Source organism: Coenobita brevimanus, chromosome 82 (assembly GCF_032717465.1).
Source record: "Coenobita brevimanus isolate Jiangsu-jjx chromosome 82, ASM3271746v2, whole genome shotgun sequence".
NCBI classification, from domain to species: domain Eukaryota; kingdom Metazoa; phylum Arthropoda; class Malacostraca; order Decapoda; family Coenobitidae; genus Coenobita; species Coenobita brevimanus.
In genome coordinates this window covers 17504837-17517184 of record NC_137035.1, presented here as the reverse complement: position 1 = coordinate 17517184, position 12348 = coordinate 17504837, and the positions used below count along the sequence as shown (strand labels likewise).

Sequence of the window (12348 nt, the reverse complement as noted above, 5' to 3'; positions counted from 1 at the left end):
ACAGTACCCTCGCGTCCAACACGGTAATATTGTCATGCATGGGTCACGTGTTGGACCAAAAAAGTGTTGGACTAACAACAGAGCTTATGGGGAAAAATGAATTATGTCAGCAACCCTAGGAAAAGTCACCCTAAATACCTACCATATACCTATACATATATTGGAAATATTGTAATTATAATAAATGGTACTGTGCTATGATTGATAACTAACCTTTTAGGATAGTGTTGGTGGGCTTGCTGGGAATGGAAGGCGGTATCCAAGGCTGCAGGTAGTCCTACTGGGTCCCCGGAGGATGGCTGCTGGCGTCACTAGCGGTTAATGGCTGTTGCTCCTCCTCAACCTCCCTCATAAATCCTTCGAAATCACACTCAGAATCACTATCTTCGTCCACAGCCATGGAAGGTCCTGCTTCTGCCTGTCCTAGCACTCTGTAACCCTCGGCAAACGGCATGCTTCTCACACTGTTGCCAGAGCCCCGTCTCGTGACTGTGGAAAGTGATCGCTGTCGCTGACTCGGTAGAGAATAAGGAGAAGCAACTTTGTTTATAAACTGATACACATACCGATGAGAAGGGTTTCAAAATGATTGATATTTATTCTAAAATATTAATATGTATTCAGTGTCAGGCTAAATGTTCAATGCTGTAGTACGATACATTCTCTGTCGGGTCGCCTGGGTTTTGGTCAAACTGTTTTGCCCGTCGTATCCTCGGCAGGAATCCATCCAGATGAATTCCAAATGCCCGTGGTATCGTCGGCAATTTTACCACGTTACCGTTCCGATTTACCATCGTATCCTCGGCAAACCTAGTATGAAGTGCCGTGTGATAGCCTTCGGCTGCCAGGATCTTGACTTGGTTTTTTATTGTCCTGACGTTGGCTTCATTCATGTCGTAGGCCTTGGCAATGTCAACTTCCCTCTCCCCTTTCTTCTTCCTCTCGATGCTTTCTAGTTCGGTGGCCTGAGGGAGGTGCCGACGCTTCTTGGGGTTCTCAGAAGGCTTCCTAGGCATCGTGAGCAGGGTAAAATGCAGTAACAAGGGCAGAAAATGCAGCAAGAAAAAAGCACCTTCCAATGCAATTATGCGACTGAGTGGCGCTGTGGCGGGAGAAATTTAAACATAACATCACGTGACACCAGAAGCGTTTTTAATTGGGCGGCATCACGATTACGTCATGATAGCGGGCAGGGAAGGCTACTTGATCAGAAGTTTTCATTGGCTATCATCATCATGGGAATGTCCAGTATGACCGTGTTGGACCGGGGGTGATCGTGCTAGAGTTGAACTCTGCGGATTTCGCCCACTTCTCAGAGCTCTGTGCGTGTTATGCTAACACACTCGTGTTGTAGTAATTAAATCGTATTAAATAATACTAATTATTTGCTCTCCGTGCTGGACTCGAATCATGCTGGACTAACGCGTGTTGGACGCGAGGGTACTGTATATGTATATATATATATATGTATATATATATATATATATATATATATATATATATATATATATATATATATATATATATATATATATATATATATATATATATATATATATATATATATATATATAAATAAGGAAATACACTATACTGTATATATATATATATATATATATATATATATATATATATATAGTATATATATATATATATAATACATATATATATATATATACACAGTAGAACCTCGGTCCTCGAACACAATCCGTTCTGGAAGGCTGTTCCAGGACCGAATTGGTCGAGGACCGAACTAATTTTCCCCATAAGAAATAATGTAAATCATTTTAATCCGTTCCAAGACTCCAGATGCTTACCTATTTCAGTTTCAGCACTGGTACCAGTGCTTTCCTTTACGAGGTGACTGTATATTTCTCTTGCCTTTTCACAAATTATTTACTCACTAACACTGTCTCCTGCTAAGTGTTTCTCATTGATGAAGATAAGCAATAATTTTTCCACTTCTTCAATTATTTTCCGCACTACGTTCCTCTTTTCACTGCCCGTAGCCGTACTGGATGAACTTGCTTTCTTTGGAGCCATTACTAGGGGCTAATACTGCAATGATCAAGAAAAAATGTGAAGCACAGCAGGACAACCACGTTGACGAACAACAAAAGTGGACACGTGACTGTCGGTCGGCCAGCTTCCCTTCGCTCGGCTACGTTCAGGTTGGTCAAGGTCCGATAGTTCGGTCGACCTCTGGAGCAAAAATTTCTTGAATTTTTTGGTCGAGGTCCGATTTGTTCGACATGTGAGATGTTCGAGGACCGCGGTTCCACTGTACATATTTATATATATACAGTAATCACTCCAATATCCGGATCAATAGAGCCATCGGTAGGTTCGGATATTGGTTTTGTCCGGATATTGGGCCCCAGCTTATGGACTTGTACTTACGGACCCTAACACAGAGAAACACCTATACAACTCCCTCCGGACATGCATAGCACCTATTTAACACCCAAATCACACCAATAAGGCACATAAATGACTGAAATAAATGCAACAGACACATAAAATGTGGGTTTAGAAGTATGTTCATACATTAATAAACATTCTGGTACTTATGGACTCTAACCGAACCTAACCGAACTCTGAAAAACACATTCCTACTGCACATGCATGAGGTAAGTTTAGTATGGAAAGAAGTACAGTATGACACTTTCTGGTAAGTATAGTATGGGAAAAAATACAATATGAAACATTCTGGTAAATATAGTATGGAAAATAGTACAACATGAAACAGTTTGGCTACTTACAGCAAGTCCCTGGCCACCTCGATGAATAACCGCCTCCTCTCGGACTCTGACAGTAAGAACGATTTCCTGAAGCACTTGCACTACACTCTTCCTGAAGTCTTGCACTGAACTTAGTCACTAACACACAGAAGTCCGTTCTTTTCACAGTGTTCACTTTAGTCCAAATAATGTTCCATTAAATTTAAGTGTTGCACATTAACTTTTCCCAAGTTTTTAAGTTTCCAAAGCCAAAACAAAGAAGGTTAGTTACGTTAAATTTCTTTTCTACTTAGTCTTTTCTCCCAACTTGAAAACCTTAACACAACACACCGTTTTTTTCACTGCACAACACTCAAAATTCCCGTGTGGTCTAGTGGAGAAGTTCTTGCTGTTTATTCACTGTCAGAGCCCGAGAGTATCACTGGCAGGCGTCCAAGGGGTGCATCGGTGGGTAGTGGTGATGGCGTACCGACTACAGAAGACTCTGAAGACAGCCGCAAACTCACGTCGAGCGGTGACTCCACTGTAGCTGATGTGCTGGGCTGTGGCTCGGAGCATGAGGGCCTGTCTTGGGGAGGCAACGGAGTGGAACCAGGGCTTGGCACAGCGGGGGTCATGGGCCTGAAAAAACTGTCAATCGTTGACTGACGCAAGGACCGACGATTCTGGCGATTGATGATGCGCTGCCGGAAAGCACGCACTTCCTCCACGAGTCCCAAGGGCCCCATCTCCCTGTCGCAGTCCGGGTGTTCCAGGTAGTCTAGGACGAACTCTAGATGTTCCCGGAGTGCGCTCAGCTTGGGGATGGCTGGAGTAGTGTCCTGCTGGGCGGAGTCTGCATCATCATCGCCTTCGTCGTCGGAATCTTCAAGTTCGGGACTGACACCAGCAACCGAAGACGCGATCTCGATATCAGACAACGTCTGATACCCAGGATCGCCCTCGTCGTCGTCCAACCACTCACGAACATCGTCCACATCAACATCGTCGCCGTGCGTACGTAGCCGTGCATGGAAGTCATCCACGTCAAACCCTAGGAAATCGTACTCCACATCTGTTCCGAGAAGCAGACGAGACCAACCATTTTCAAGAGTTTTCACAGGGACTTCCTTCCATGCACTAACCCAGTTGTACAGTGCAGACTTGATGTTGTAGCGGCGAAGGTTTTCCAAAGTCCGCTTGCCTCGAGTGTCACGTCCTTCCCTGCGCTCGTCCTCGTCCTCGAGAACAACCATCACCTCGTCCAGGAACTTCCGACGGTACAGGCGCTTTGTTGCCACGATCACTCCTTGGTCCATTGGTTGAATGAGAGCAGTCGTATTAGGTGGCAGAAACATGCACCTAATACGGCCATTCTCAGCAACCAAGTCCTTGTCGCACGGGTGGGCAGGTGCATTGTCGAGGAGAAGGAGAGCCTTTACCTGGTCGCGAGGAATTCCCAGTGTCTTCGTCTGGTAATGTATGACCTCCTTGACGAAGTGATGGTGAAACCAGTCTTTGAAAATCACAGCTGTGAACCATGCTTTCAAAGAATGGTACCATACGACAAGAAGGACATCCATCACCCCACGAAGGCACCGAGGCTGCTTTGCACGGCCAACAATAACAGGCTTAAGCCGGTGCATGCCGTTAGCATTGGCACAACACAAAGCAGATATCCGTTCCTTAGAAAGCTTGCGGCCAGGTACATGCTTCTCCGTCTCATCGGCGAGAGTGTTCATTGGCACCGAGCGATAGAATAGGCCAGTTTCGTCAGCGTTATAGACTTGACCGAGAGTGAGGCCCTCCCTGTCGATCAAGCCTTTCACCTTGTGCCGAAACTCGTCCACTCCATCCTCGTTAGCGTCCAATGCTTCGCCATGTGCTTTACGGTTAGTAAGGCCATGTCGCAACTTGAACGCGAAGAGCCAACCCTCGGATGCCTTGAAGTCTAGGGCGTCGTGAAGCCTTGCAAACTTCTCAGCAGCAGCCTTCAGCTCCGTTCCACGTACCATCACACCAGCTGCACGTTGCTGTCGATACCAAATCAACGTGGAGCGGTCGATCTCTGCATACTTGGGAGTAAACATAACCTTCCTCTCCACGTTGCGTTTGCTTCTCGACGAGAAGTCAGCCGTGTACTGCATGAGCTTGTCTCGGGAACGCTTGATATCAAACAAAGTCAACCGGGCCAGGTTGAACTCGCGGAGAATGCGAAAGGAAGACCAACCCGCATCAACCTTCTCCAATATCTCCCGTTTCTTCTCCAGAGTCAACACCACTCTCTTCCTTTTCTCAGGAGGCGGGGCCATCATCACACACACTAAGAGTAGGGCAGAGAGCAGCAGGAGGCCTTGCAGCAAGTACGGCACCACCACAAAAGCGAGCACGTGGGCAGCCATGACGAAGAGCGTAGGTCTTGTCGCGGTGAGAGACAGGCGGGAAGTGGGGAGGATGCAGTGGCGCTCTATCGGACGTCGGAGGAATGACGAACCAAAACAATGCTCTCACGCGGCGCGCGCGGCAAGTTCAAATTACGGACGGCAAAAAATCGATTTTTTTTTTCCAATTTTTTTGGATTTTCGGACCATTTTGGGAACGTTTGATCCCAGGACGATAAGGTTCGGTTAGTGGGGATGTTCGGTTATTGGGCGTCCGGATATTAGAGGGATTACTGTATATATATATATATATATATATATATATATATATATATATATATACACACACACACACACACACACACACACACCGCTCAATGGTGCAGTGGTAACGTTCTCGCTTGCCAACTGGTGGACGGGAGTTCGCGCCTCGCTCAGGTTGCAAAAAGCTTCACTGACGAAGTGGGTGGTTACTGTCCCCCTGGAGCAAGGGGACGGGTGTGTGCGTTTGTGAAGGTCACAGCCTTGCCCTTAGATCAGACTATATGAGCTCTCAGCTCCCTACCGGGAGGGCAAAAAGCTGACGATCACAACCATCAAGTGATCCTGACCGACCCGGTGAATTACACACACTGAGGCCTTGCATCTGGCATTTTTTTATCTGGCAGTTTCACATCTGACGACAGGCTAGAAACTTTCCAAAGCCCCACATCTGGCAGGCGTTCACCAGATGAAATTCTGTGCGCATCCAGCTTGGCACTTGGTGGCCATCTTGTGACGGCACCATTGTGTACGCCGCCACCACACAGACCACAGGTACCATCTTGCCTGATTAGTTTTTGTGCCCAGTTCTTGTGTTTGGCAGTGTTCAGCTAGAATTTGTTACAATAGTACGATGGGGACCTTGGGAGAGACAATGATGCAGCAACCCAGGCTGCCACCCAGTAGTTATTCATCAACCAATGACCCACACTTTTGGCCCAATAAAACACTCTTGAACTTGGTACTGGGAGGAAGTAGAGTCCCGAAGGATTGGAAGTCAGGTATAATTATTCCCTTGTACAAAGGAAAAGGGGAAAAAGAAGTGTGTGGTAATCATAGGAGCATTTGTCTTCTTAGTATAATAGGAAAAGTGTATGGTAGGATACTTACTGACAGAGTTAGAAAAAGAACAGAGAAATTAGTTGGAGAAGAACAGGGAGGCTTTAGGAAGGGAAGAGGTTGTGTAGATCAGATATTCATTCTTAGATCTTTAGTGGAAAAGTTTCTAGAGAAGGGAAAGAAGTTGTATGCGGCTTTCATGGATTTGGAGAAAGCATATGACAGGGTGGATAGACAAGGATTGTGGAAAGTGTTAAGAATATACGGAGTAGATAGGAAGTTGTTGAATGCTGTGAAGAGTATGTACGATGGTGCAAAGGCTGCAGTGCATGTGGATGGTGAACTAAGTGAATTTTTCTCTTTGAAAGTTGGGTTGAAACAGGGATGTGTCATGTCTCCATGGTTGTTCAATCTGTACATGGATGGGGTAACAAAAGAGGTACAAGGTAGGGTAGTGGATGTTGGAGTGGCCCTGGTGAGAGAGGATAGTGTTTGGAAACTCCCTGTACTGTTGTTTGCAGATGATACTTTGTTGTTGAGTGAAGACGAAAGGGAGCTGCAAAGCTTGGTGGATGAGTTTGAGAGAGTGTGTAAGAAATGGAATCTAAAGGTGAATGTAGGGAAGGGTAAAGTGATGATCTTTGAGAGAGGTGAAGTCAGTGAATGTACAGCGAGGTTGGATGGTGAGGAACTGGAAAATGTGAGTACGTTTAAGTACTTGGGTAGTGTGATGAGTAAGGATGGAGGTTTGGAGGGTGAAGTGCTTGAAAGGGTACAATAAGGAGGAAAGGTTGCTGGTTCTTTGAAGGCAGTGATAAGAAACAGGGAAGTGAGCATGGAAGTGAAAAAGTTACTACATGACAGTATTGTGATACCAACTCTAACGTACGGAAGTGAAGCTTGGACGCTGTTGGAAGGATACAAGTCAAGAGTGAGAGCAGTGGAAATGAGTTATTTAAGAGGAGCCTGTGGAGTCACATGGAGAGACAGGCTGACGAATGAGGATATAAAGGAGCGTTGTGGTGTGGATGTGGATGTGATAGGAAGCGTTATGAGGAACACACTGAGGTGGTTTGGCCATGTGGAGACGATGAAGGGTGAAAGACTGACGAACAGAGTGTATGTGAGTGAGGTGGAGGGGGAGGCCGAGGATGAGATGGAGGGATGGGGTGGAGAGGTATATGAGAGAGGGGGGTGTGAGTTGGGAGCAGGGCAGGGAAATGGCGGGGAACAGGGCGACTTGGAGGCGATTTGTTTGTGGCCACCCCAAACAGGATTGAGGCGTCTGGCAATAGATAGATAGATAGATAGAACTTGGTACTGGTGAGTTTTTATGCATCATCATCATCATCATTTACATAATTATACTGATGTTTAGTATAGTTATGACTGACTTCCTTGGGATAAAAGTACAAAAATATGCAAAACGGGTTCAGGTGACAAAAGACTCCTATTAACATTTCCCCATTTAAAGTTTGCCCCAGATCTGGCAGTTTTGCATCTGGTGCAATTTTTTTAGTCTACTGTATTCAGCAGATGTGAGGCCCCATTGTATATTCATATATACAGAGGGGCTGTTGTGTATATGTATGTAATGACCAATCTTGCTCTTGTGTTCCTGAACTTGATTCTTCTGAATTCTCTACTCCCTGGCTTCGGCTCTTCTGTCATTCTCTGACTAAATATATCTGAGCTGTTTACTTATCCCCTAATTCTACTATCAAAAATTCTTCAACTATCTTACTTCTACGATGGAACACATTCTATCCATTTCTCCTGTCTCTGAAATCTCCATTCTAGGAGATTTCAATATTCACCACCACCTTTGGCTCTCCTCTGTTTTCACTGATCCACCTGGTGAACAAGCCTACATCTTTTCTATCCTTAACAACCTAGAGCAGCTTGTATGGCAACCTAATTGTATCCCTGACCTCCCTGAAGAGAGCTCCAACATACTTGACCTCTTCCTTACAACTAATCCTTCTGCTTAAACTGTTAATCTTTTCTCTCCGTTGGGCTCCTCTGATCATAACCTTATTACCTTAACCTGTCCTATCACTCTGGTATGGCCTGTGGACCCTCTAAATAAAAGTTGTTTGTGGCACTTTGGAGCTGCAGATTGGGAGGCCCTCAAGCAGTACTTCTTTGATTTTCCCTGGAATGATTATTGCTTCCATGGCCGGAAGCCATCTGGGTGTGCTTTGTGCATTACGGAGGTTATTCTCTTGGGCCTGGAAGCAAGCCATCTGAGTGTGCCTTGTGCATTACGGAGGTTATTCTCTTGGGCATGGAAGCATACATTCCTTTTTCATTTCCTCTGACTAATGCAAGAATGCCTTGGTTTAAGCACACTTGTTCTAATGCTGTCTGTGACAAGGAGAGGGCCTATAAAAGGTACCAGAGCCAACCCACCCCTGAATCATATCTTTTTTATGTTTCTGCCCAGAATCGTATTAAGTCTGTTCTTCGCTCTACTAAAAATAATTTCATCCGTGCTAAATGCTCTCAACTCTCCAACTCGAATTCTTCCCATTCCTTCTGGCACCTTGCTCTGATGGCTCTGTAGCTATTTCTTCTACTGATAAAGCAGATCTCTTCGCTCAGACTATCTCCTCCAATTCCACCTTAGACAATTCCGGTGCTGTCTCTCCCTCACTTCCCCCCTCTGACTTCCTCTTAGCTGACATTGAAATTTCTTCAGCTGATGTATTTCTGCCATCACTGGCCTCAATACTAACAAGACATGTGGGCCTGATGTAGTCCCTCCTGTTGTCCTCAAGAACTGTGCTTCTGTGCTTACACCCTGCCTAAACTCTTTCGCCATTGTCTTTCAACTTGTACCTTTCCTTCTTGCTGGAAGTTTGCTCTCAGTCAGCCAGTCCCAAGGAAGGGTGACCATTCCCAACCCTCTAACTATCATCTAATTGCTCTAACATTCTGTGTCTCAAAAGTTTTCGAGGCTATTCTTAAAAAAAAGTTTAAAGCATCTTTCCTATCACAACCTTCTTTCTGATCGTCAGTACAGGTTCCGTCAGGGACACTCCACTGGCAATCTTCTCACCTACCGTTCAAACTCCTGGTCATCCTCCTTTCGGGACTTTGGCGAAACCTTTGCCATTGCATTTGACATCTCAAAGGCTTTCGATCAAGTCTGGCATAAATCTTTAATTTCCAAACTGCCCTCTTACGGTTTCTATCCTTCTATCTATGCCTTCATTTATAGCTTCCTTTCTGGTCATTCTACACGCTGCTGTTGTAGATGACCATCATTCTTCTCCTAGATCTATCAACAGTGGTGTTCCTCAGGGCTCTGTCCTATCACCAACTCTCTTCCTTTTATTCATCAATGATCTTCTAAGCTGTACATCTAATCCTATCCGCTTGTTACTGATGATTCCACCCATCACCTTTCCATTCGGTTTCTGCAACGTCCATCTCAGCAGTTACTTCAACAAATGAGGGATGAGGCTATGGCACACCTAATGTCTGACCTGGCTCGTATCTCTGACTGGGGTAAAAATAACCTTGTTGTTTTTAATGCATCAAAGACACAGTTTTCACACCTATCAACCCATCAAAATCTTCCACAGGAGTACCCACTAATGTTTAATAATATCCAGCTCAACCCTGCATCATCCTTGAACATGTTTGGGGTTTCATTCACTCGGGACTTATCTTGGAAAGATATTATTGCATCTCTTGTAAAATCTGCTTCCAAGAGATCAGGTGTGCTAAGCCGACTCCATGCCTTCTTTACCCCTGACAGTTGCTGACTTTATCAATCAGTCAATCAATCATTTCCTGTGGCACCCCACGGGATGCATAGGGCCTCGATGAACTCTCTCCACCATCATTTGTCTCTTGCCATCTCCTTCAGGTCCAAACCAACACTCCTCTCCTGTTTCTTTTTTCACTGTCCTCAACCAGGTTTCCCTCGGCCTACCTCTACCTCTTCTTCCTCTAGCTGTCCACTCTGGCACATCCTGTATCAAACTGCCTTCTTTTCTGTATATGTGCCCCAGCCACTTCCAGCGAGACAGTCTCACATATTCATTAACTGGTACCACTTTCGTGATATCCCTTACTCTTTCATTTATAACTCTGTCTTGTCACTTTACCCCAAGAATCCTTCTCAGTATTTTATTCCAAATCCTAATACTTTCTGATCTGTTGCAATTGTACTATACCATGACTCATGCCCATAAATTAAAACTGGTCTAACAATGGACTTGTAAATTTTCACTTTAGTATGTACCGAAAGCATATTATTATTCCAAACAGATTTCAACATTCCAACAGCTCATCAAGCCTGTCTAATCCTCTCCTCAATTTCATTGTTTAATGATCCATTAGATGATACAATCGTTCCCAGATATTTAAAGTTTTCTACATTCTTCACCACATTATTCCCAATTACACAATCAATTTGGTTCTCCACGTTCATATTAATAATTTCAGTCTTTCCACAATTTTTTACCAATCCCACTTTTTCTCCTTCCTCCACCATACAATCAAGCACCCTCTGCATCTCATAAATACTTCTGCAAATCAGTACAATATCAACAGCATAGTCCAAATCCATCAGCTTCTTATTTTCTTTATACACAGGTTTTATTCGCCCCTGTTTAGAGTACAACTCTCAAGTGTGGGGAGGCTACCCACATACGGCTCTTCTCAACAGGGTGGAGTCAAAGGCTTTTTGTCTCATAACTCTCCTCCTCTTACTGGCTCCCTTCAACCTCTGTCTCTTCGCCGCACTGTTGCCTCTTTATCTCTTTTCTATCGCTACTGCAATGGTCACTGCTCCTCTGAACTGTCTGTTTGCATCCCTCCACCTCTACGACAGGTGCTACGCACCCATCTAGCAGCAAACTCTCATCCCTTTTCTGTCCAACTCACTAATGCAAGAGTTAACCAATACTCCCAGTCCTTGATTTATGCAACAGGTCAACTCTGGAACTGTCTCCCTCTGTCTGTATTTCCTACTTCCAATGATCTCCAGTCTTTCAAACGCAGTGTGTCCTGGCATCTTGAAATGAATGGATCTTGAATTTGGCTCTCTTTTGTATTGTTTTTTTTCCCTTGGAAGGAACTGTTTTGTGGACTTAGATTTTGGTTCCTTCTTCTTTGCATTAAAAAAAAAAAAAAAAAAAAAAGTATGCATTACTTTAACTAGCAGAAAGACCTTACCAATTCAATTTTCCTCCAGATTCTTTTCTGTATTTTTCTGACTATTTTCATGGTGGTAAATGACCTTTTCTTGCTCAAAAATTTCCCACCATGTTCTTTATGCTGTACCTACGGTTGTTTTTTCCTGGGGTGATGGAAGAATCTTACTCAAATGTACTCAAAGGTGGATTTCGTCTCCCTTTTCCCAACAGGAGGCTAGGTTACATTAGGCTGAATTAGATTAGGTTAGGTTAAATCATTAGGTACAGTTAAGCTAGGTTAGGTTATGTTTAGTTAGACTCTTAGATCAAGACAATCCCTTCCACCATTACTCTGATGAATCAATAGAACTGTCATGGCGTAACATAGCTTAAAACAAAAGGGCAACATATTTAATAAGAAACGTTTATTTATCACCTTAGAAATAATAAGAAAAATATAACAGCCTATCTGGAAGAAGAACTGATTTTATAGGGTGCTTCTACTGCTTAAAGTGTTTGTTTACCAAATATATATATATAGCATATACACACACAGGTACCTTGCATCTATATCACATAGTGGACGTAGTAGTGAGTCTGAGGTCCCACAGTCACTGTTCTTCCACTGATGCTTCAGCAAGACCTCAAGGTAACAGTTACGACGAGCCACTTCCTTCAGGAGTTCCTGAAGCTGTGGCACATAACGAACTTCAGCCTCAAGAATGATCTCCACATAAGTAGATGAGCAAAGGTCAGGAAGAAGAGCTAATGCTGCTCCTGTGTGACCATCTCTCACTCCAAGTTTCTGTAAATAAAGTGGGAAGAATGATGAAAAGGGGCAGTGAATACAATGACAAAAGACCTAAGAACATACACACATAGTATTTCCACAGGCTTATCCCTGATGTTAACATCCACTTCTACTTAGAATGAAAAGAGGTACAGAAGTTTAAGCACCCCTCGTTTCAACTAAGGTGCACTACTGAAAATCTGATT

At 44.1% G+C, this 12348-nt stretch overlaps 1 protein-coding gene across 1 annotated transcript in view; it reads right to left on the bottom strand.

Moving 5' to 3' along the window:
- The window catches only part of LOC145409649 (uncharacterized), an 89563-nt gene extending 77592 nt beyond the window's left edge, over window positions 1-11971 (bottom strand). The window contains exon 1 of the mRNA XM_080280001.1: window positions 11913-11971. The gene's annotated coding sequence lies outside the window, so the exon portion shown is untranslated. The remainder of the gene's footprint in view (window positions 1-11912) is intronic.
- Between the last annotated feature and the right edge of the window lie 377 nt (window positions 11972-12348).